Genomic DNA, 25,283 nt, shown 5'->3' on the forward strand with positions numbered 1-25,283 from the left:
TGAACTGATTCAGGGGGAATCCTGGTCACTGGGGCTGCTGGCACTGTGGTCCAGTCTAGGATAACTCTGCACAGCACCTCTCCCAGCACCAGAATCCTGGCAGGCTTCATTACAAGACAGAGAGCTTACTACAGGAAATCGACCTGGCAGGCTAAGCAGCTTCCTCCTGTGCAGCACAAACTCTGAGAGACCCCTGGGCAGGTGGCACCAAACAGGAGATGGGGGGTGTCCAGGTCACAGATAGAGATGACATGAGAAAAGGTAAAATGAGTGCCTCTCATGTGTTGCTGCAATAAAGAGAATCTGTCATTCTTCTCCTGTTTTTTGGATCCAGGATGGTAACAGCAACTATTTTTCTATTATATGTCCAGCATTATACTATGGGCTTTTCACTTATTCTCTCAGTTACGTTTTTATCCTCATAACTCTCTCCCAACTTTACAAATGAGGAGACTGAGGCATGAAGAAGTCTGTTCAGGTGAGAACCCAGGTCTGGCTTACCTTCAAGCCCAGACACTTTGGGCCCTGCTGCACTCTCCCTAAACTGCAGAAGCCTCAAGCACATGACAGCAAAATACTAAAAGACTTCTTTAGAAGTGCATATTTGCATGGGCAATCCATAAGAACTATGTACTTTTTCCCCATAAAAATGAAGGTTTGTTTTTTTTTTTAAGGTATAGTCGATTTACAATGTTGTATTAGTTTCTGGTGTACAGCATAGTGATACACACACACACACACACACACACACTGAGTATATATGTATACATATATATTTCTTTTCATATTCTTTTCTATTATAGGTTATTATAAGACATTGAATGTAGTTCCCCATGCTATACAGTAGGACTTCATTGTTTATCTATTTTATATATAGTAGTGTGTATCTGTTAGTCCCAAATTCCCAATTTATCCCTCCCCCACTCCTTTCCCCTTTGGTAACCATAAGTTTGTTTTCTATGTCTGTGAGTCTGTCTCTGTTTTGTAAATAAGTTCATTTGTGTCATTTTTTAGATTCCACATATAAGTGATATCATATGACACTTGTCTTTCTCTGTCTGACTGACTTCATTTAGTAAGATCATCTCTTACTTTAGTAGGTTCATTCATGTTGCTGCAAATGGCATTGTTTTATTGTTTTTTTATGTCTGAGTAGTATTCCATTGTATAAATATGCCACAGCTTCTTTATCCAGTCATCTGTTGATGGACATTTAGGTTGTTTCCATGTCTTGACTATTGTAAATAGTACTTCTGTGCACATTGGGATGTATGTATCTTTTTGAATTAGAGTTCCCTCCAGATACATGCCCAGGAGTGCGATTGCTGGAACATATGGTAACTGTATTTTTAGTCTTTTAAGGAAACTCCATACTGTTCTCCATACTGGCTACACCAAATTATATTCCCACCAACAGTGTAGGAGGGTTCCTTTTTCTCCACACCCTCTCCAGCATTTATTATCTGTAGTCTTTTTGATGATGGCCATTCTGACTGGTGTGAGGTGGTACCTCACTGTAGTTTTGATTTCTGTTTCTCTAATAATTAGTGAAGTTGAGTGCCTTGTCATGTGCCTGCTGGCCATCTTCAAACTGTTCTTAAATAAGTATGCATAAGTCCTTGATTCTTAAAATGGCCATAGTGTTGTCATTTTGAAAGTATATATTTTCCAGTCTTTTTAATTTGGAGAGTTTCTTTTTAAAAGCAACATTTGCTTTATGTTAGAGTTACATTCATTTTCATTGGCCATTTATAATAGTGTCAGTTTATAAAAATGAAGAAATATTAGTCTTTGAAAGCCCCTTGACATATTTTGAACTGATCAAATGCTTAAGTAATATATCTGTAAGATAGTTCATTTTCAGGGATAGTTCCATGAAAGACAGTTAGAGAATATTAAAGCTCCATGCCATTTAACCTCTTGTGCTCTTAGTCTCAGCGTACAAGGAAACAAAACATTTATCTATTATAAAGAAACATAATTAATCAGTGTCACTTAGTAAATCAAGTCTTTGAGTGTATGCTTGGTGCCAACTATAGGCCGTTGACAATGTTAAGGTGATTCTAACCCTCAAGGAGTTTGCAGTTTAGTTCTACACCCAGTGACACAGCACTCATGGATCAGTAACGAATGTTTTATGGAAATAGGTAGCAAAATAGCAAATTGTATTGACTGGAGATTTTGAGAATGAGATCAGTGAGGAGTAAAGTACCTGGAAGACTTCCTGCAAGAAATTGTGCTTAAGCTGCATTTTGAAGCGTAAGTAGGATCTAGATGAGCAGGTGGAAAGGTTAAAGATAAGGCTTCTGTGAAGGAACACACCCACCCTGGCAAAAAGGTAAAATGATGTGAATGAACATTGTATGCCAAGGGATGGGAACAGAGCAGTGTCCAGTGTGCAGGAGGTAGTGGTGGGTGGAAGATGGAGGTATTTGGGGTACATGGGGCAGAGCCAGGTGACAGAGGTCCCTGGGGAAGACTGCCTTTGTTCTGTTTCTCCTGGAGCATGGGCAGCCACCAGTGTTGAGGTATCAGAGTTCATTCTCCTTTTGATGGGGAGTGGGGAGAGGAGGGCACAATCCAGTTGATGGAATGTCTGAGTTGCTTTGGGAGGGGTGGGGGCTGGAGAGGGGAAAACGCCCATCACCCGTGTCAGGTAAGGATGAGATTGGAAACTTTGAAATCTGATAACGATGCAGAAATAAGCAGGGCTGCACACATATTTTTGAACAGTAAAGTGACATGAAAATGTAGACATCCTGTTGATTAAACTTACCTTAGTGTACAGAATGTTTCCAAAGGGGGTTGATTGGAGTCAGGTATGGGACAATTGCTGTGTCCCAGGCTAGGAGAGGGGCAGGCGGAAATGACCAAGATGAAGGTCTGGACTGGGACAGTGCCACAGGGTGGACGTGAGAGATTCCACAGCAGTGAGCTTTAGGAACTGTCTAGAACTGGTAGCAAAAAAAAAAAAGATAAACAAACAAAATGTAGTGCCCTACGTCTCTGAGCCCTCTACTTGGCACTCTTTGCCCTGCATGTCCGAACTTCTATCCTTCCCTCAGGTGCTGCAGGAGCCCGCTGCTTCTGCCTCCAAATCTCTGTGCTCTGCCTTCAGGGAGCCTGGCCCACTCCCCTACCCGACATAGGTTAAGTTAGCTTGTGTTTCTCCTTTCTGAACCATTTCTAGTTTCACACCAATGACGAGATTTTCACCTTTTCTTAAGAGTTTGCTTCTTACTCCTTTGACCATGTCTCCAAGCCTGTAGACAATGAGTGATGACCCTCTGGGAGCCCTCAGGCCACACTCTGAAGGGTGGTTGCTGCCACCTGTGTCCACTCTGTTCCAATGATGCTGAGACTCATGATTCTGGCTTTTTCTCTACAGGAAAGACAGGAGGAGTGGCCCACACAACAGAGTCATGGCCGGCCAGGTGGGACTCTGGAACAGCAGAGCTGCCCTGAGCCACATCTGACATGAGCCTAAAAATCCCTGGGTAGTGAAAGAATGTCCTCCTTGGGACCAGCGGTGGGAGAATGGGATGGGGAGTTTGGTGCTGCATCCTTTTTTGTTCACAGAACTGATACATACATAGCTTTCCTTCTCTTCCAAGTGCCTGGTTGGTGTGCAGTCCAGATGAAGCCCGTGGCGGGGTGAGGCCTATTTTTTGTTTAGGAGGCCCAGCAGCTGCTCCAGAGAGGGCAGAGGTCAGGAGGACAAGGTTAGGATGCGGAACCTTCAAGGAGCAGTTTCAGTGCGGGAATAGAAGTCAGACTGCAGTGAACTAGGGGAGCTGGAAAGAGAGTGAGGAAAGCAGAGTGTGGATCCTTTCAGGTGCTTTGACAGTGAAAGGAGGGTGAGAAGTCATAGCCAGAAGGAAAACAGGGTCAGATAAAGGCCCTTTCTTTTTTTTTTTTTCTGAGTAAATTGATTTTATTATTTTTTTAACTTTTTTTTTATTGAGTTATAGTCATTTTACAATGTTGTGTCAAATTCCAATGTAGAGCACAATTTTTCAGTTATACATGAACATACGTATATTCATTGTTACATTTTTTTTTCGCTGTGAGCTACCACAAGATCTTGTATATATTTCCCTGTGCTCTACAGTATAATCTTGTTTATATATTCTACATATGTAAAGGCTCTTTCTAAATCAGAATGCTAACAGTATTTCAGGGTCAAGGCGGGGGAGGCAGTGGTGTGAGAGGCTGTAGGTTCTGAGAGGAGAGGACATGTAAGTGGGAAGGAGGCTTCCTGGGAGGCAGACTGCTGTTCTCAGAGTTGCTCTTCCTGTCAGGGGACAGATTTGTGCTGATGATTCAGCTATACAAAGTTTGGGGTTAAGGGATGAGTTTAAACACATTGTCTAATAGAAGTATAATGCAAGTCACATAGGAATTTAAAATTTTCTAGCAGCTTTATTTTATTAATTTATGCATTATCTTCTTCCAGTTTTATTGAGATATATTGACATGTAGCACTGGATAAATTTAAGGTCTGTAGCATAATGATTTGACTTACATCATGAAATGATTATCACAGTAAGTTTAGTGAACATCCATCATCTCATCTCACATAGATACACAAGTGAAGAAATGGAAAAAAATTTTCCTTGTGATGAGAACTCAGTATTTACTGTCTTAACAACCATCATATATAACATAATAGTGTTAAGTATATTTATCCTGTTGTGCATTACATCCCTAGTACTTATTTATCCTTTTTTAAAAAATTGAAGTATAATTGATGTGCAATATTATATGTGTCAGGTGTACAACATAGTGATTCACAATTTTTAGAGATTATACTCCATTTATACTTATTATAAAATATTGGCTATATTCCATGTGCTATACAATATATCCTTGTAGCTTATTTATTTTATACATAATAGTGTTTACCTCTTAATCCCCTACCTCTATCTTGCCCCTCCTCACTTCCCTGTCCCCACTGGTAACCACTAGTTTATTCTCTATATCTGTGAGTCTGTTTCTTTTTTTGTTATATTCACTAGTTCATTTTATTTTTTAGATTCCACATGTGAGTAATATCATACAGTATTTGTCTTTCTCTTCTAGTAACCATATTTTAAAAAGTAAAAAGACAACAGGTACAATGAATTGTAGTAATAGATTTTATTTAGCCCAATAAGTTCAAAATATTATTTAACATGTCATCAATATAAAAATTATTAATGAGATATATTGTATTTTTGGTAGCATTTCTTTAAATCTGATGTGTTTCACGTGTACAGGACACCCCCATTCAGACTAGGCACATTTCAAGTACCCAACAGCAGTTTGTGGTGAGTGCTACCATATTAGACAAGGCAGATTTAGAGAATAGGAGGGGTCCAGTTTACAGCAAAACATGTCCTGAGGCAGGAATAAAGATACCCACTTTGGGGAGATGAAATTTTATTTTATTTCCTTTAGCTACTGCTGAGAATTTAATCTCACTATTGTTTGTCTCTACTGGCAACCTGAATACTCTCCTGGCTCCTGGTTTCAGCTCAGATGAGCTATGTTGTGCTTGTGGTTGACCGGGCCTTAAGTAAATGGGGTGGTGGAACTAGGAAGCAGTATGGAAGGGGGCTCAAGTCACTCTTTGGGTTCAGTTCCTGGCTCTGCCACTTAGTAGCTGTGAGTCACTGAGCACATTACTTTTCCATACCTCAGTTTCCTGATCTCTAAAATGGGGACAGTAATAACAAATTTTTCTATATGAAATTCTATACTTATACTTATGTCATAAGATTATTGTTGAAATTAAGCATTGAGGACTGACCTATACTTGAGGCTTGACAAATAAATTTTAAAAGGGGATGTTTAAATTACTTTATTTGAGTCCACATTAATCATTGTTATAAATTTTTTTTTTAACTTTTCTAGGGACTAGAACTTATGAGATGTTCCTTAAGGTTGGAGTTTAAACCAAAAACCTGCCCCCTCAATCTTGTGTTTTTCTTTGGAAAAATATGAAAACATAAAGTTTCACATTTACTAAATTAAAATACAGAGCCACAGTCAGTATATTACTCTTAGGAGCTGCCTGAGGGTGGCCAATATGCTCTTTAAAATCTTTCACACATGGAATAGCAAACTTGAATTTGGAATCTCTGGTGTTTCTGAGAGGGGTGCCACTGACATTAGGCAACTTGATTGTAATTGCCTCCCAAGCTGGAAAAACTTTTCTTTATGAATATCTGAATGAAGAGCTGTTAGGACAGCCCTGGAGACTAGAGGTCAGGGAACAAGGGAAGTAGAAAGCTTGTAAAAAACTACTGTCTATGTGCCTTTTCTCTGTCAGTCAATATCCCATTTTTCAAATGAGTTTTTACAATAACCAGGAAGCAGGAGCATATCCTTAAGTGAGAATGCTGGAACCTGCCTGCCTGCTTTGTCCCACTCAACCTTTCTAAGTGAGCCCAAAGTTGACTTTTGCCTGTAAAAGTGGAAAATGAGCCTGATAAAAATGTTTAGTCTGCAGGGCCTCCTTTTATTTATCATATCAGAAAAGAACAACGTTTTGTTGTGTTGTGGTCAAAATTGAAGCTGACCTTGCTTGTTCACAAAAGCTCAAATCCTGGAGATAAGGGGGGCAGAATAATAGAGCACAATGGAAAGAATAGAGTGTAATTATTTGTAGCTTGTCAAGTGAAGCCCTTTCAAGCCCCAAGTGATTCAAATCTGGGAACTGTGCACAATTCTGTAAACTAACCACAACCAGCATCAGAGAAATCTCCCCTGGCCTGCCGACAGCACTGAAATTGCATCAGTTTGTCATGCACTGAGCATGCCAGCCTCACACAATATCATTTGGTTGCAAATGGGCCTGCCCCCAAAGCCCTGAAATACATTCTGTGGTATCTGACTCTTGGCCTGCGATTGTCATGTCCCTGCTGCTATCAGTGTACAGTAATTTTAATAGATTCTGATGGCTTCCTTGTAGAAACACAGGATGCATCTGGTTTGGGCAGAGGACACTGAAGAGACTCTGCTGGCTGAAAACAACAGGAGTGCACGTGGAAAAATTGGACTCGCATTTCATTTCGTAAAAAAAAAAATTGGTTACAAACTTGTTTTCTGAATTAAAAAAGAAAAAAGTCCCTGCATGGCTTAATAGCTGTAAAATGTATTACTTGTTATTATTCTTAAAGTAATTAACTCTTTAGGGGTATATTGCTGGCAGCAATCTCAACTTGTAGAAGTCACAGCTATAAGTATGAAATCAGTCTAGTAAATATAGTTTATTTAGCCCTGTGCTGCTCAGCATGTGGTCTTTAGATCAGCAGCAGTGATGGGAGTTTGTTAGAAATGCAGACTCTCAAGCCCCACCCCAGACCTACGGGAATCTTCATATTCTCGTGAGATCCCCAGGGATGCACACACATAGGATGGCTTGGAAGCTGAGAACCTCTGACTTAGAGCACAGACTTCCCAGTCAGGGAGAGCTGTGTTCAGATGCCGTCTTTCTGACTTAGTTGTTTGACTTTGAGCATTTTTTGCTAAGCTCCAGGTTTCTCATCTGTGGAGTGGGGACTATAGAACTGCATCATCTGGTTAGTTTGAGGGTGAAATTAAATTATGTATACATGAAGATAAAAATATCTCCACCTGTACCTGTCTATTTATACGATGTCTAACATGGAGAAAACATACGATAAATGAAAGAGGAATAGAGATGCCTCCATGTACTTTGCCTTAAGAGGATGAAGATTTGTCTAATTGTGAAATAATTCACCTGCAGGTAATTTCCACAATGCAAGGATTATGAATTTTGTTGATAAACTGTAGCTGAGTGTGGCTGAGTTTGGTCTCCCTCCTTACATAATCACCCGTCTGTTAGCCTTTGCCCCACAGTGTCCTTCTGTCGGGATTTAAAGTGTATGACAGAGCCCTGGACAATGCTGGCTCCCTGGAGAGGTGTATGATACACACCACTGACTCCTGGAGATGGGGCTCGGTACCCTCTCAGCATCTGCTGGGTCCTGTTCTAGAGCCTGCCCCTGGGCACCTGGCCGCCTGGCCCTGGCTTTGTGTTCTGGTGCCCCTGTGGGTGTTCATAGCTCTCAGTGTCCCCGAAACCTGTTGATTATCACAGGCTGTCAGTATGGACCCATGGGGTAAAAATGCAAAGGCAAAAATTAACAGCAGGATAAAAAAGCAACTTTTTTTTTTTTAAGAAACACTGTTTTCCCTTTCCTTCATCTCTCTTTTTTCCCCCTTTACAATCTCTCAATCTCTGTCTGTAAATGTAGAACTTTCAGCTCACTGGCTTTTAAAATTATGAATAATAATATAAAACTGTAGTTAAGACACTGAAAAGTATAATTTACTTCCCTGTCTGAACCAGTTAGGGTAGTGAGGGTGGGAGGACATAAGGGAGAAGTGGGAGTCAGGGGTAGTTGGGAAGGCCGGACACAGAGGCAGAGGGATGGAGGTGTAGGAATGGATGGAGCAGCACAGAGGACAGGGTTGCAGAGAAGGGGAGGTGGAATACGGAGCAAGGGGGTGTAGAGACTCGAGGAGGAATCAGTGGACTACCAAGTTTTGTACAGTGTCTGTTACTAGTTCATCTGTGTTTCAGAATGTAGGAGGTAACTGTCCCTCAACACAATTTTCTCATCTTGAAACTGCAGGCAAAATCTTGCATGTTATGTATATGTGTGTTTCCAGGGAGGTCTGCAGATTTTCACATCTGGGACCCCAAGAAAGGTTGATAATCACTTACTCCAAGTCACAATTCCAGATGACCTTCCTGCCAAAGGTGAAACAGTTCTCTAAGTTGTATTTCTGTATATTTGATTTCCTATCTTGTTAAGCAGTCTTATTCATGTGATAGCATCATTCTGTATTTGTTCATATATGGTTAGTATCTAGTTAAATCTCTCAGTGTGTCTTAAAATGAACAAATGGCGTATCTTCCTGAATGTTATATTTTTTCTTTTCAAATTTTAAACTAACTTGATTAATTGATTGCTTCAGTGATGGTTGTCTTCTGCTATAACTCTCCGAAGTTCTGTTAATGTTTGTGTATTATGTTAAAGAGTTAATGAAATCCAGTAAGCTTTCAGAACTGTCAGAAATGTATTACCCCAGATTGTCACATCATTGATTCTTACATTAGAACTTTGCTTGGATAGATTGATAAATATTTTTAGTGGTGATCTCATTGGTTGTGTAGAGGAGGCAGATTTAGTGTCAGAGTGTTAATAACACTGTTTGATTTATTCAGTTGAGTATATAACTGTCCATGTTAACTTATGAAATTAGAATTTGGAAGTCTCAGATGTGAAACACATTTTCTAACTTTTCCTTGGGTCCCTGTAGGAATAAGTTGATCTGATATGAATTATGGATCTTCTCTCTACTTATTATTGTTACACTGAATTACCCTCAATTGTTTCTGTTTTGGTTTGGTTTGGTTTTATTGAAGTATAGTCACTTTACAGTGTTGTGTTAATTTCTGGTGTACAGCATAATGTTTCAGTCATATAGATACATACATATATTCCTTTTCATATTCTTTTTCATTATAGGTTACTGTAATATAGGGAATATAGTTCCCTATGCTGTATAGAAGAAACTTACTGTTTATTTTATATATAATAGTATCTGCAAACCTCAAACTCCCAATTTATCCCTCCCCTACCCCTTTTCCCCCTAGTAACCATAAATTTGTTTTCTTTGTCTGTGAGTTTGTCTCTGTTTTGTGTCATTCTTTCAGATTCCACATATAAGTGATATCATATGGTATTTCTCTTTATCTTTATGGCTTATTTCACTTAGTATCATGATCTCCAAGTCCATCCATGTGGATACAAATGGCATTATTGTATTCTTTTTTATGGCAGAGTAGTATTCCATTCTGTAAATATACCACAGCTTCTTTATCCAGTCATCTGTCAGTGGACATTTAGGTTGTTTCTGTGTCTTGGCTATTGTAAATAATGCTGCTATGAGCATTGGGGTGAATGTACCCTCGTGAGTTAGAGTTTTCTTTGGATATATGCCCAGGAGTGGGATTGCTAGATTATATGATAAGTTTATTTTTAGTCTTTTGAGTAATCTCCATACTGTTTTACATAATGGCTACACCAAACTACATTCCCACCAACAGTGTAGGAGGGTTTCCTTTTTTTCTACAACCTCTCCAGCATTTATCGTTTGTGGACTTTTTAATGATGGCCATTCTGACTGGAGTGAGGTGATACCTCATTGTAGTTTTGATTTTCATTTCTCTGATAATTAATGATATCGAACACTTAATTGTTTCTTTATCTGACAAAACATATGGCATTTCTCTCAATAAAGCCTGTACTCAATCATTATAGCCCCAACTACAATTGACTCACTTTAAACTTTAATAATACAGAATATGCAATAGGGACTGTCAAATATGTCAGGTGAGGATTAAGAGAAAGGTTCTGACAGAACAGTGTGAGATTGAACACAGACCCCTCATCAGAGATGCTCTTCACTCTTGGTAACCACACAGCTCCCCGACTCCTTGACACCTGTTATTCAATATCAGATTAGCTTATTAAACAGAGAGAGGGCAGGCTGTAGATGTAATGGGACTAGAGGGAGTATATTTTAAACTTTATTTTGAAATAATTTCAAATGTACAAAAAATTGGAAGAACAATGCAAAGAATTCTCTATTATTTGTAACCAGATTCATCAATTTTTAACATTTTGCCACTTTTGCTTTATTGTTGTCTTCCCTGTCGTCTCTCTTTATATATGTATTTTTTTTCTGAACCATTTGCATGCAGGTTGTGTACATTATACCTCTTTACCCCTCATTATTTCAATGTATGTGCCCTAAGGTAAGAATATTCTCTGAACGTAACCACAGTGAAATTGTCACATCAGGAAATTTAACATTGACCCGGTATTATTTGGTAGTCTATATCCCAAGTTTGTCCGTTGTCCCATTAGAGCATTTTTTCTTTAGAGCATTTTTTCTCCCCTCCTGGTACAGAATCCGGGTAAGCATTATGTTTAGTTGTCATGTCTTTTTAGCCCCTTTTAATCTGGAACTGTCTCTCAGTCTTTCTTTGTCTTCCATGGCATTGTCATTTTTGTAAAAGACAGGTCAGGATAGACACCCTTCAATTTAGCTTTGTCTGCTGGCTCCTGATGGGTAGACTCAGGTCCTAGATTTGGGGCTGGACATCTCCATTAGTGTTACTGTGTCTTTGTTAAGGTATCACATCCAGAGGCACATGGTATTTGCTTGCCCCTAATTGGTGATGCTAATTTTGACCCCTTGGTTTGGTTTTGTTGGTTTTCACTGTTGTATATTTACTGTTTTTCCTTTTGTAATTAGTAAATGACATTTGGAAACACATTTTAAGGTTATATAAATGTTCTCTTCCTCATCAAATGGTTCCTCCCTGATTCAGCATCCATTGATGATTCTTGCCTGTGATGTTGTTTTTACTGTGTTGTTGTTTTTACTGTGATGTTGCCAGAATGGAGATTTTCTAACTCCATCTTTCCTTCTCTTGTAAGGTTTCCCTTTAGAAGGGTTTTTTTAAAGCCAGCCCTGTCCCCTAACTGTTAAGTCCCCAACGTTATCCTTTGTTTGACTATAAATGATTATTTTTAAGGAAATAAGCCTTAGATACGCAGTGAATTTAATCATAATTCTCTTGTACCTATGTAAAAACATTATTAGTTAAAACTTTTATCTCTTCAGTAACTTCCTGCAAGAATTATAAGACAAAATTTAAATAATTCAGAAGAGTGTGAAGTAAAAACTAAATCCTCTTTTCTTCCCTTTTTCTCACCTCTCAGGGTCATAGTTTGGTATATGCCCTTCCAGACAAATGTGGAGTTGTAACATAATTATTATACTACAGATTTTTTTTTCAAGTTGAGGATTTACTATCATATCTTTCATATTTGACCATATGAAGCTTTTCTGAATGCTGTTTTGCTTTTTACCTGAGGATATTTTGTTTCCTGGTTGAAATTGTTTAAGAGTGTTGAATTTAAAATGCTTATTTTATTTATTCTAATATTGTCATATTCTATTCTTTAAAATAATGTTGAGTTAGATAACTTTCAGAACTCTCTAAAGCGAAGTGTTAAATTAAAAAAAAAAAAAAAGACAAGTTACCAAATGCTGTGTACAGTATGAGACTATGGAGGAAAACACCAAATCAGTTTTACACATATACACCAAGTTGTTAATCTTAGTTACGTCTATGGAAGATACTATCTTAGAGGAGGAAGAATGTGGGAATTTTAACTTTGTTTCGTTTGCATTTTTCAGTGACAATGTATCTGTATTTTAAAAAATAAAATCCAATTTATTTTTTTAAAGCATAAGTTTCGGATTACTTCAGATTTTCATTTATCTCCTCCCACACTTATTGGTATTCCAGCAATAATGCATCCTCCCAAAAAAGGCCTCTCATTATTCTGGAGAAATATTACTAGATCTTCAAGTTTTATTAAAAATTAAATTGACTTTGGTCTGATTTATTTATGTATAGACTGACTTTTTTTTAAACTCTTGTTATTATATTCAGCTATATTATTCTTTGAATAGATTTTTTGGGGCTGGCCACAAAAATTAATGTTTCTATGAAGAAATGTGTTGTGAATGGTAGATATTGACCTGGGAGTGAACACAGAACAAACTATGTGTGTACGTTGGAGACTGTCTCGTGACCAAAACGGTGCTTCTGTCAGTGAAATAGGAATAGTAAGTGTAAGATTTTGAGTGTTGTGAAATCAAAGTCATACATCTGTAACAGAGTTAGCACCTACCAGCAATGGGTAGTCATCCTAGCAGACTTATTTCTTTCTATTTTTCCCCCAATGATTAATGTTGAAAAAATGTTGATAGCTCAGTACAAAAGAATACTTATATTCACTCAGATTCAGCAGTTCACATTTTGCCACTTTTGCTTTGTTTTCTTTCTCTCTTTCATACACACACACACACACACACACACACACACACACACACACACTTTATTTAGTTTTCTTGGATGAACCCTTTGGAAGTAAGTTGCACCCTTACTTTCACCCCTAAATTATAACATCTCACTCCTTTGACCCAGTGGTTAACTAGAGTAATGATCTTTGCCTGAATAAGCTATTACATTGATAGTTGCAAAATGATTTTCTAATTCCATTATTTCTTCCACATTTATTAACTGGGATTCTTCTGTGACAAGGAACTTTTCTCCTTCCTTCTTCTCCCCTCGTATCTCTAGAGACTTGGGGATTTTTTTTTTTTAATTACAAGTTTTTTCTACTGTTGTCATTATTCTTTTTTAATGCCCAAATTGTCCCAGATTTGTCCCTTGGGATCTCATTCAAGTTGACTTTGTGTCCTTTTGACATGACCCCATTTGTCTTTGATCACCGTTTCTTGCTTTCTGTCCAACAGGACATGCAGGTTCACTGTGTACTTTTGTAATTCTAGACTTTCCCAGGGACCCCTGCTTCCTTTTTGGGGTGTGGTAACTAGAAACAAAGATATGTATGCTGAGTATGCAATGGTTTATCATTGCTACCAGACCCTTTCAGTTGCTAGAACTAAGAAATACAGTTATATTACATATGTATTATATAGTTATTATATATACATGTGTGTCTTATAGTTGATTATATACTATGTATAACATACTCATGAGTATATACACATTTTAAATTATGACTACATTTCACATATCTCTTTTTTTATACATAAAAATTCCAGCATTTCAAGACTAAAATTATTCTAACAGTGGCCTACTAAATAAAATGTAAGACCTTTATGCAGTCCTTTTTGTCTTGGAATACGTCTCATTATGTTTGTGCAGTTAGAGTACTGTATTCAAAAGTCATTTGAATTATTTACTCTATATTGTTACGTAAAAAATTTAATATACAATTAGGTTCTTTTCTCTCTTTGTTATTCTATTTGTTGGTTTGTTTTTCTATCTTTTTATTTAATTTAAATTTATGAATGTGTAGGATAATTTATTTGGCTCAAAACTATACAGAAAAGGTATTTTTGGAAAAGTCTTGCTCCTCTTGCATTTATGCCCATATCCATAGGTAACTAGTGTTACTAGATTCTGGTTTATACTTCTTATTTTTCTTTTTTGTACACACACACCCTTACTTAGCCTAATAAATCTCCACCTCTTATTATATCTTCATTCCTTATTTTTCCTTTCATAACAATTAGTGTCATACTATATATAATCTTTTTTCTTCAGTTATTTTTTTCAGTCAGTATATGCTAGAAAACACTCCCTGTGAGTTCATAAGAATCCTCATTTGTAATGGCTACATGGTACTTCATTATTTGGCTAGTCTCCTATGGATGGGCATTTGGGTTTTCATTATTTTGCTTCTACAAATAATACTTCTGAGCAACTGCTATGGACAAGGCATTGTCTTAGTACTGCTTTGTGATATAGTGAAAAATAAGGTTTATTGTCTGCCTTTGAAGTGCTACAGGCCAGTGGAGGGAGGTTTTAGAAGTAGGCCAGGAAGAGAAATGGCCCAGTATCTAGTAGTTTCATATAATCTAGATATTCTCAATAATTTTGAGTTACCTGACTTCACATTCTCCTAGAAGCAGGTTGAGACCAATATATGGAAGCATACCTTACGTAGTTGTCTAGCTTCTAAGTAAAAATGAAAGGAAACCTATTAAGTTAAGGAGAATACTCTTCAGTAAATCAATGTTAAATACTTTATTGAGCTACAAGTGCTAGGTTTCATGAAATTGTTTTAGTTTAGCAGCACTTTCTAAAGATAAAATACAGTTAGGAAAATTTTTTCTTAGGAAAATTTTTTCTCTTACTGGTATTATTCAGCCAAAATGGGAAGTCTATCTTATTTATTTTATCTTTTTAAAAAAACTTTGTATCTAACTTTAATTCCTGAGCAGTAAAAACAAGTATGGTTACACAACCCATTCATAGTTTGGGGAACTAGTTGCTTTGGTTTTCAGAGATTTATTTGATTTTGAAATACTGTTTGTAGAATTTTGAAATACTGTGTGTAGAGTCACATGTTTAATGCATAGCACATGCAGTTATTGCATGGTATTACAGACTACTTAGTGTAGATGTAGAAGTGTGTTCTGAATATGTTGGCATTGCTATGTTCATTGCAAATTACGTACAGTGTGTTATCTGTACATGATTACTATCTTGGTTTGTGGTTATACCTGGTCTATATATACCTTGGCTCAGGGAACTTAGAAACTGAGCACGTGGACTCCAGGGTTACAGATTTCTGGCTGACTTTGAGCAATATTTGGCCTTCCTCTTTCTGAGTTCATCCTCGTTGTGTAGATTTGTCCTGCCTTTGTAACCGCCTGTTACCTATTCCCACTTTGACATTCATTCTGCTGTGGTCAGCCCCCAAGACATAGAGATTCATTTTTAAAGAAAGTGTCAAAATACTCCCTAGAGCTGAAGGACAGTTTTGTAAATCTTGTTAAATCGTTTAAAAGACAGTTTACGTTTTATTTTAATTAGGCCAAAAAAACCCACCAAAAAACCTATGAAAAGTTTATACAGGTTTTAACCACTGTGCAAAAAAAAAAAAAAAAAAAAAAAAAAAGGTTATCTTTTATTTCAGCATTTGTTAATACTTTTCCTTTAAATTGCTTTCTTATTATTTTTTTCATATTGGTATCTTGCCTTTATGGTACTTTATTTTTGATAGATCCTGTGACTGTGAATAACTCTAGCATGCTATTTTGCTTCCCTTATCTACCATTTCAGAATAATGTAAATCCTGTCTATTGGGTTTTCAGCTTTTAGAGCCAATTTATATACAAGAGAAAACTTGGTGGTGGTATCAAAATACAACTGTTAGGAATTTTTGACAGTGTAAAGGTAAAAGAGTAGCTATGAATGGTAGAAGGAGGAAGAAAAGAAAAAGTCCAGGGAGAAGTTTAAAAGCACTAAGGAACATCTTACAGAGAGTGATTTAAAGTTTAAAAAGTAACCATTAGAAGAACTAAAAATGACATAATTCTCAGATATTGGAGAGGGCTGAGCAAAGTGGCAAGTAATATAATGAGCTAGATCCTCACTTTTCATTTGGGGGTCATTAGATATTTTTTAAGGTTGACAAATCAAGAAGTAGAATATGTCTATCGATCTGGTTCTGAAGATAACAGCCAGAAGACCTAAAAGTAGAAACATTTAAAAGGTGTTGCAGGGCTGATGCTGGGAGCTATGCTTTGCCTTTTAATGCCTAGTCTGCACATTTGATATGTTACTATGTATACAAATTACTTTTTTAAAAAATAGGTATCTGTAATAGGAAAGTTATAAGCCAGAAGAGTTTAGAGGAAGAAACAAACCTAGGGGATGGGTTTAGCCATTAACTTGTTTATGATTAACTTATTCCATTTACATTAATTTTAGGTAAAACATCTTAATTTTATCATGATATCATTTCTAACTAATGCAGTACATAATAGCCAGGTCTAAAGGTCAGGTAATTTACTGGTGGAGAAGAGAGTTCTTTGCTGTTTGGATTTAGCTGTCAACCCCCCTGAGATAATTAACACCATGTTGTATCCCACATCTTGGGCCGGGTGTAGGTACCTTGGAGTCCTGGTGACTTGACACAGAGCTGCACTTGGGCTGTGTTCTCTGTGTTAAAGGCCTCAGCTGGGGGATCAACTGTCACCCCTGTCAGGGGGGACCACTGCATGATGTGTTCCATGCGTGCCACCAGTCACACCCTTACCAAGTCAATGCCCCACTTCACCCATCATCCCTGCCACCTGCACCATGTCTTTCTAGCTAGCTAAAGATAATCTCCCCTTCACCTTACTTCAGCCAAGATAGGGTTGTTTTCAAAATAAATTTCACTTGTAAACAAAAGCAGAGACCAAATATACAAGCAAAAAATGTAGCAGGATAGAGATGGGTGAAGTTATGAAGCAGAGTTGTTTCCTTGTTTGTTTTAAGTCTTAGGATAATGAGGTAGCAGACCTTTGGCACATGTGTTGTAATTTTTTCCCCTTCATGCCCATGGCAGACATGGCTAATCCATCCCAGTGCTCTTTTCTGTTGACTCAGCCTTGGAAACTTTCATAGCACAGTGCAGCCGTCCTCAGCAATCCAATTTGGCATGAGGTGTGTATCCTATTCTTTTTTTATTTTTTTGATTGACGTATAGTCAGTTATAATGTGTCAGTTTCTGGTGTAGAGCACAATGTCCCAGTCATACGTGTAATATATATATCCATTTTCATTTTTTTATTAAAGGGTAATACAAGATATTGAGTATAATTTCCTGTGCTATACAGAAGAAATTTGTTTTTTAAAATCTGTTTTTATATATAGCAGCTAACATTTGCAAATCTCAACCTCCCAAATTTATCCCTTCCCACCTTCTTTCCCCCTGGTAACCTAAGATTGTTTACTGTATCTACGAGTCTATTTCTGTTTTGTAGAGGAGTTCATTAGTGTCCTCTTTTTTTCTTTTTTTAGATTCCACATATGAGTGATGTTATATGGTATTTTTCTTTCTCCTTCTGGCTTACTTCACTTAGAATGACAATCTCCAGGTCCATCCATGTTGCTGCAAATGACATTATATTATTCTTTTTTTATGACTGAGTAGTATTCAATTGTATAAATATACCACAACTTCTTTATCCAGTCATCTGTCAGTGGACATTTAGGTTGTTTCCACGTCTTGGCTATTGTATGTATGAACATTGGGGTGCATGTATCTTTTTGAATTAAGATTGCCTCTGGATATATGCCCAGGAGTGGGATTGCTAGATCATATGGTAAGTCTAGTTTTAGATTTTTAAGGAATCTCCATACTGTTTTCCATAATGGCTGCACTAAACTACATTCCCACCCATATCCTATTCTTTAGGTAATTACATTCTTTCAACAAGTCGACTTCGTAGTCAGAACTTACCAGGCACACATTGGTGGCATTCTCTCTGGTTCCGCTTGATGGAGGCTGATTTAGTTGCTGCTGTCTAAGGCACTGGGTCTGCTCTCACACTTTGGTGCCTCCACATAGCCAACCACCATTCCTATCATCTCAGAAACCTCCTGTCCTGTCCTAACCTTTCTGTTTCTGTTTTAAAGTTGGACCACCTGTAGTTGACCAGATTTCTGATGGATGCTCTATTCACTTGCCCATATTTTCCCCGCCTGCTTCATCTCAAGTTTATCGCTCTATGACCAAATTCAACAATAGCACATATACAGTCAGACAAAAAAAAGGTCTCATAAGTCTTGCCTTGTTTCTATGATAGACTACAGCTTATTTATAATAGGACACGGCTTATTTATAATAGCCCACAGCTTGTTTATAAAGCAATGGACTCCTCCCAACTACTATTTTCTTGGTTTATATGATTTTTAAAAATTATCACGTTATGTGACTGCCCTCAACCAAACATACTGACTTTAGTGAGGTCTGAGGTTTAACCACCACAAATAAAGGCTTATTATGGCTTTTGGAAAATGTGAACTGAATGCTTAAGTCTCCAAAACCCTATGTGTGTCATTCTCACGGCACTCAGTAACTTAAAATTGAAAGCCAGAAATGTGGGCTTTCCTCTAGCTTATTTCTAACATTAGATCAACTCAGTGTTTTAGAATATCGTACTTAACAGAAGTATCTTTTAACATGAGAGGCATGAGCATACGTAGTGCAGAGTTCTCTGCTTATGTGTGAATTTCAGATCTTGTCTTCACTGCCTCATCAGTATGCCAGTAGGTGTCACTGTGTACATTAAATGGAAATCAAAGATGTCATTAAATGAATTTCTAAAATTAAGTATCATTGCAGTTTTTTTTCAAAAAGAGAGCACCTAACAGTAAGCAAGACTTTTTTTTTTAAGTAAGCAAGACTATTTTTACCCCTTCCTATTTTTGTTTTTAAAAATTACCTTCTTAGGCTATTTTAAGAAAATATGACTGCATTCTTTCTTTCCCCTATCCTGCTATCTTACTATTTATGAGCTTTTACAGACATGTACAAATATTTGTTTTGGGTGCAGTCACAAGATGCAGAATATAATATATAACCTAACATGTTAAATGGAAAAAAAGTGGATTGTTTTGCACTTGTGTATGTCACTCTCCTGATATAGACCTTTATTGCTATTTGTCAGGAGGAGTAGGATTTCTTCACTCCAAATGTTTAATAGTGACAACATAAGAGTATTTTTAAAAATCTTCTAAGAAGACGTAGTGAATAAATCTGTGCGCAAAAGCACATACACGTTTGCATCTGAAAATTTTTCTTAAATGTTTTTAGGTATTCTCCATATTTATTAGGCTACTTTTCAGATTTCTAAATTTTTTTGTAACAGAAAAAAAACTGTTCACTAATCATCCTTCCTATAATGTTAGTGGAAGAAATGAATTGTTTAAATATTTGAGACTTTTTCTATGGCTTCCGTCTTCTGCTGAGCCCTTTAAAAAAATGAAAGTATTTGACTTTTTGTCTTCTGTTGCTTTTGGTAGGGATGGGGGGTAAAGCAAGATGCTCACTCATTCATTACAAGGCTTTGGTGTTAAGATCAGCAGTATCATAGAATCCTTTCTTCAGTTTTGTAATTACAAATCAAGACTGTATAAATGTTCTGGAAAGCTGTGTATGTGTATTGTGATCTTTTGGGTGAAATACTTACGTGTGGTTTTTCTGTTCAGAAGAAAGTTGATGTTACTTTCATGCACAGTGACTTAGAGGATGATTCACAGTGAATGTGTCTGAGTGAAACTTTAGGTGTGCTTCTATAGAATCAGTGTTAAATTACCTTCAACCTTGTTTTTCCTGATATACATAATAAAAATGGCAGTGTGTTCTCTCTGATGGCAGGGAGAAATTGGCTGCAAGACCTAATAAACATGCAGTCGAAATACAGTGGGGCTTACTCAAAATCCCTTTCCATTTATAACTTTTTTAATTAATAATAAAAACCCAAGTCCCTGCAGGCAGGGTAGTACAGTGCAGCTATCCATGTGCCTGGGGTCAGAGAGTCAGGCTCTGGCCAGTCCAGCAACATCTCCAGTTGTGTATTTATGGGCAGATCTCAGACCAGGGAAAGAAGGGGATGGTGTTCTAGTGAAGGTTAAATACAGGTTGAACTAAATCAATAACATCTCGTTTCTTAAACGAAAAAGTGAAATCAAAGTCAATATGGAAAAATGTAAACATCTGTCGAATCTTCATGATGGTGGATGTATCTGTTTATACTGTTTTCTGCCCAGAGACTCAGGTCTAATTGATCAGGTTGGAGGCCTGGACATTAATAATTTCAAACTGTCCTGCAGGTCACTAATGTATAGCCAGGTTTGAGAACCATATGTCTACAGGGCTTTTTATTACCAAGCAGGTGGGCCAGATGTGATGGGGAAGTTTCCAAATCAGAGTCCAGGAGTCGGATTCAAAGAACCTTGTGTTTTCCACCCTTTCTTTGATGGCTAGAAGCTTACCATATATATGCATTATTGGTGGTGAGCTGTCCTGGCCATTTTTGAGAAATTTTGCTTGATAGAAAGCTTTGCTCTTTGCCATTCCTGGTGGAATAACTTTCATCACCTGCTGCTGGGAGGCTTCTGGCATCAGATGTTCTAAGGGGAGGGTTGGTGCTGCTGTAGCAACAGTAACTTGAGTGGGCTTATTTCTTTAGCTATCATGAAATCAATGGAAATTTACCATTGCACCAGGAAAAAAAAATTAACATACAGTCTATCAGTAATGCTTCTGTTGAATAATATAACGTTCCTTCAACAGTTACTTGAACTTCACTCTTTGCTAGGTGCTTCCTCCAACAATGAAGGCATTCAGTGAGATCTTAATCTCCGAAGACAGCGTGTGCTCTTGTGAGGATAATTCTCGTAGCCGAGGAAGGGGAAGCTTTGTGAAGAATGATTAACTCACAGGTGAAAAAAGACAAGGGCATTAGTAGAAGCAGTTTTTTAAAATGTGAAATATGAAACCTTTAAAAAATTAAGAGCAGGGAAAACACTAATGTATGCATTAGAAAGTACGTATGTTCAAATTTCAGTTCTGTAAGGCCATATGGAAATGGGTATTGTGTGTTATATCTTACCTGTCAAAGACCCAAGGGCCGTAATTTTATTTCTTTACTAAGTGTTTTTTTTTAATGAGAAAATGATCTAGATATTTTAAAAAGACAAAACATTGCTAGTATTTGTTATGAGGAACTATTCCTCAAGTATTCCTTAGGTATACTACCTAAGTTTTGGAGTTCTTGAAATATAGCTTGTTTTCATTTAGCTGATATTTTTTATATTTCTACTTTATGCTTTGTACTGTGGTGACACTAAGGAGAATAAAAGACAAAATGCAATTTCTTTCCTTTAGGAATACAGGCTATTTGAAGAGACTGCAGTTTACAACAGTGAAAACCAGTGTATGCTTAAGGACAAAATACAAAGAGATAATAAGTGGTCTTGGAATTCAGGGATGATCAGCTGGTCCAGAGGGGCTGGTGTGCAGTAGATATTTGGGCATTTCCAGCCTCTTTACTGCCCATGATTGGGACCTTGTGCTCCTCTGCTGTCTTTGTTCCATACCACACTCTCATGCAAGGTTTACCTGGCCTCTGACTCTTTAGACTCTGTCTCCTGTCATTGCTCCCTGGACTCCACAGATTTATCTTTCAGGATCTTGACCCTCCATCTTCTCCCTTGGAGTGTCTTGCATACTTGTTCCTGTTCTATCTGACCCTGGCCTTTGGAGGTAAACACAGCACCTCCTCCTCAGTGGCCCATTTGGAATCACTCTGCCTTGTCTTGCTTCATACAGGGTGTCTACCTCTCCATATCCTATAGGTACCTAAATTCAGGATCCCCAAAACTGATTCCATCATCTCCTTTCTTCCAAACACAAACAATATTTTTTTTTCGTCCTGTGTATCTTTGAGTCTGAGCACCACTGCCTACCCAGGTTCCCAACAGAAAATATGAGGATCATCATTGTCTCTCCCTCGCCTGGGCATTCACCTGTTTACCAGAAATATCTACAGCCCCCGTCTCTGTTCCCAGTCTCCTCCCCACTTCCTGTACCTCACTCTTCTAGAAGAGGCTCTCCCTTGCTGTGTTCCCTCCACGCCTCATTTGAATTTGCCTTTCTGAGTATTTCTGCTGCCTCCTGCCTCTCCACAGCCCCAAGTTCAGACTTGTAGGTGTGGTTAAGAAAGCCCTTTCCCAGTATTGTCCCAATCTGCCTTTTAACCTCCTCTCAACAAGCCCCCCTCTTCTTCTCTCTCCTCCCCCAAGATTCAGCCAAGCTTCAGCTCATACCAGTTTATTAATATTGCACAGATGTATCATACCAGTTCTGGATCTCTGTCTTTGTACTTGTTGTTCCCTAGTCCTGGGCCCATGTCTGCCCTGAAGACAGAGAACCCAGTCAGTACCCAGCCCAGACACTCTCTTCTCTGCGAATCGTTGCCTGACTGCCCCGGGTAGAACCGTTTGCACTCTCCTCTGTGCCCTGTTGATGTCTCTTTTATACCAGCTTTTGCACTGTGTCATAATGATCAGTGAGCAGGTCTGTCCCCATCCCTCTGCCTGCCAATGGTCTGTGAACTCTGACCCGCAGATTATGCTGTATGCATCCAGTTATGTCCCATGTACTGGGCACCTACAGTGTTCAGTTCATCTTTGTTGGATGAAAGAAAGGCCACGTTGAATGGAGTTTTAAAACCTGGAAAGTTTTTGGCCGTGTGTTTAATGTTCTGTTTTGTTTCCCAATTATCCTTAAATTTTGGTTTGCTATAGTATATCTTCCCCATGCTCCTGTATTTAAAGCAGAATTACTTTGCGAATCTGTTTGAGAGGGATATGTTTCTAAATTTTCCTACTTTGACAACCGGCTTTGCTCCATTTATGATGTGGCTCCATCTGGGTGGACTACTGTTTCTAATTGAAATACTCCATTTACATGTACAGATGCATTCTGGTTCTCTTCTTTTCCTAGTTATACAATGTTTTCCAATAAGTGTATTAAAAGATATATAAAAATAATGTGCATTAAAATTAAAAACATATATTTATGAATACTGCATCTGGTTGGTCCTAGAGTTAAATGGTACAGTAGGGACAGGAGACCTCATGCTTGTTTTTCACAGCCTTTGTGAAATCTTAAGTTATGTAGGTTAAGTTTAACATAGTTTTAAAAACTAGAGCAAGAGAAACTTGAGAATAATCAGTTGTTGAAGTAAAGCAGTCACCCAATGAAATGCTTAATTTACTTATAAAATATAATTTTTATTTCTTAATTATTTTAAGGTCATTAAATGTCTAAATACTTTTCTTTTTACAAATCCAAAATTACATTTCTAGGTTTTAAAAAAAGTTGTCTTATAGTTGCAGCTTTTGTCTGTATTTTATAGACTCTTAAATTATTAGTAATTTACATAGTCATCAGATAATTTGGCTTTCTGTGTTTAATCCTGTTCAGCATTCTATTTAAAATGAACTCTGTGACCAAGGGAACACAGCTACGAATGCCAAATGTTTCTTGATAATAAATCTGAGATTAGTTTTTCTTTTGACTGTGACTTAAACTCCATGGAGTTTAACTGGAAAAAAACCACTGTGTTAGGTCGTGTGCTATATGGAAAACAGCCTTGTTCCCCCGGCATCTACCCACCCCTGAGCTATTGCCTGTTTGGCTTCTATGGGCCTGGTGAAGATGTTGGCTCAAGGAGTCATTTTAAGTGAAACATAGATGTTTCAGTTCAGAAAAGTTCTTTCAAGTCCTTAATGTCCTCAGTGGAAGTATATGTTAGAATGTAGTATATATTTATAACCCACATTCCAGCCATGCAGATGTGAAACAGGACTCTGGTAGGCATGTTTGGTTTCAAGGGTTTTTTGTTAGGTAAGGATCCTGATTTCACTCTGAGGTTATCAGCAAGGAGTGGAGGGAAACTGGGAGGTGGGAATAGTGTGTGTGAGGATTAGTTCCTGACAGTTGGGTTCCTTCTGCCAGTGTTCATGAGAAGTTGCACCACCCATGAGAAGAAGTATGTGCTGAGTAGGAGTAGCCTGTATGAGCCACTGATTCTAGAGGTTCAGTAAATACAAGTAATACTGATTAACTGGGTCCAAAAATCTTTACAGTAAAACTTCGCCATTTTCCCCTAGAACACTTGTTTGAAGATTTTCCTATATTTTCCGAGCACTAGTTTAAAGTCCTTCCCACTTTCCAGCTTAGACATTACTCCTATCTGTAAGATTACATTTGCAATCTTGGTTTTCAGATTCACAGGTATTACTTAAGAATTTAAGTTTAAATGAATTTTACCTGACCATTCACCAGCTTCCTTGTTAAACTCTGTCCCACTAGTTATGTTCTAGTCCATTGAGTTGTGTGTGTCTCAGGATTAATCATTCAACCACAATTAAGTACCTACTAGCTGACAAGGTCTCAGTTAGGCACTGGAGACAGAATTAGAGTAACAACTAAGAGTCAAGTAGAGGATATGTAAATAATAACAAATGAACTACTGTAAACCAATGAACTACAGACACACCAGGTGTATACAAAGAGCTCTAAGACCACAAAACCTGCATGGGGTGGGATGTTCCTCTGCATTCTTAGAACAAGCACAGAACTTACCATCCAAACTGTCATACTTTTGAAAGTAAAAGGGTGGCATTGATTGTTGAGCTGGGGTAAGAGGAGTAAACCTGGGCTGTCTGGGGTCAGCGGGGGCATGTGCTCTCCACTTCTCACCTGCACCTGGGTTCCACCTCACCCCCGTGTCTATTTCCTGTCCTCAAGCACCTTATAAGATTATACATAACGGTTGTTGTGTGCCTTATTAATTTTGAGTACAGCAGAGTGGGTCTGATTGGAGGTGATTTTTTTTTTTTTTTGCTTCCATTTAGGAAGCATTTAGTGCGTGAAGCAAAAGTATTTGGAAAATAACATGTGGCCTGTGGTTCAGGAGCACCGAGTTACAAGTGCCCTAAGGCATATATTTTGGTTCAGGTGACTGAGAAAGATTTTGTACTAGCAATCTCAAAATACAAAAAAAAAAAAAAAAAGAAGAAGAAGAAGAAGAAGCAGAGTGTTTTATATGGTGTGATTTGTAAAAAGTCAAAACTTACAGTATTTCCTTTTTTTTTATGGAGGTATTGGGAATTGAACCCAGGACCTCGTGCATGCTAAACATCTGCTCTACTGCTGAGCTATACCCACCCCTAAAATTCACAGTATTTCTTGAAACCCCTGACGTGTTTGAAGTAAAGGCATTTACCACCTTTCTGC

General features: G+C 37.8%; 1 protein-coding gene across 8 annotated transcripts in view; it reads left to right on the top strand.

Annotated features, from left to right (window-relative positions):
* SNX24 (sorting nexin 24) overlaps positions 1 to 25,283 on the top strand; it is a 134,356-nt gene that overhangs the window by 22,058 nt on the left and 87,015 nt on the right. Inside the window, exon 1 of one of the 8 annotated variants that reach the window (XR_006720668.2) lies at positions 20,794 to 20,917. The exons of the other annotated variants lie outside the window; for them this stretch is intronic. The gene's annotated coding sequence lies outside the window, so the exon portion shown is untranslated. Of the gene's footprint in view, positions 1 to 20,793; positions 20,918 to 25,283 lie in introns of those variants that run through there. 8 annotated transcript variants of the gene reach the window in all.

Source organism: Camelus bactrianus, chromosome 3, assembly GCF_048773025.1.
Source record: "Camelus bactrianus isolate YW-2024 breed Bactrian camel chromosome 3, ASM4877302v1, whole genome shotgun sequence".
Taxonomy (NCBI): Eukaryota; Metazoa; Chordata; class Mammalia; order Artiodactyla; family Camelidae; genus Camelus; species Camelus bactrianus.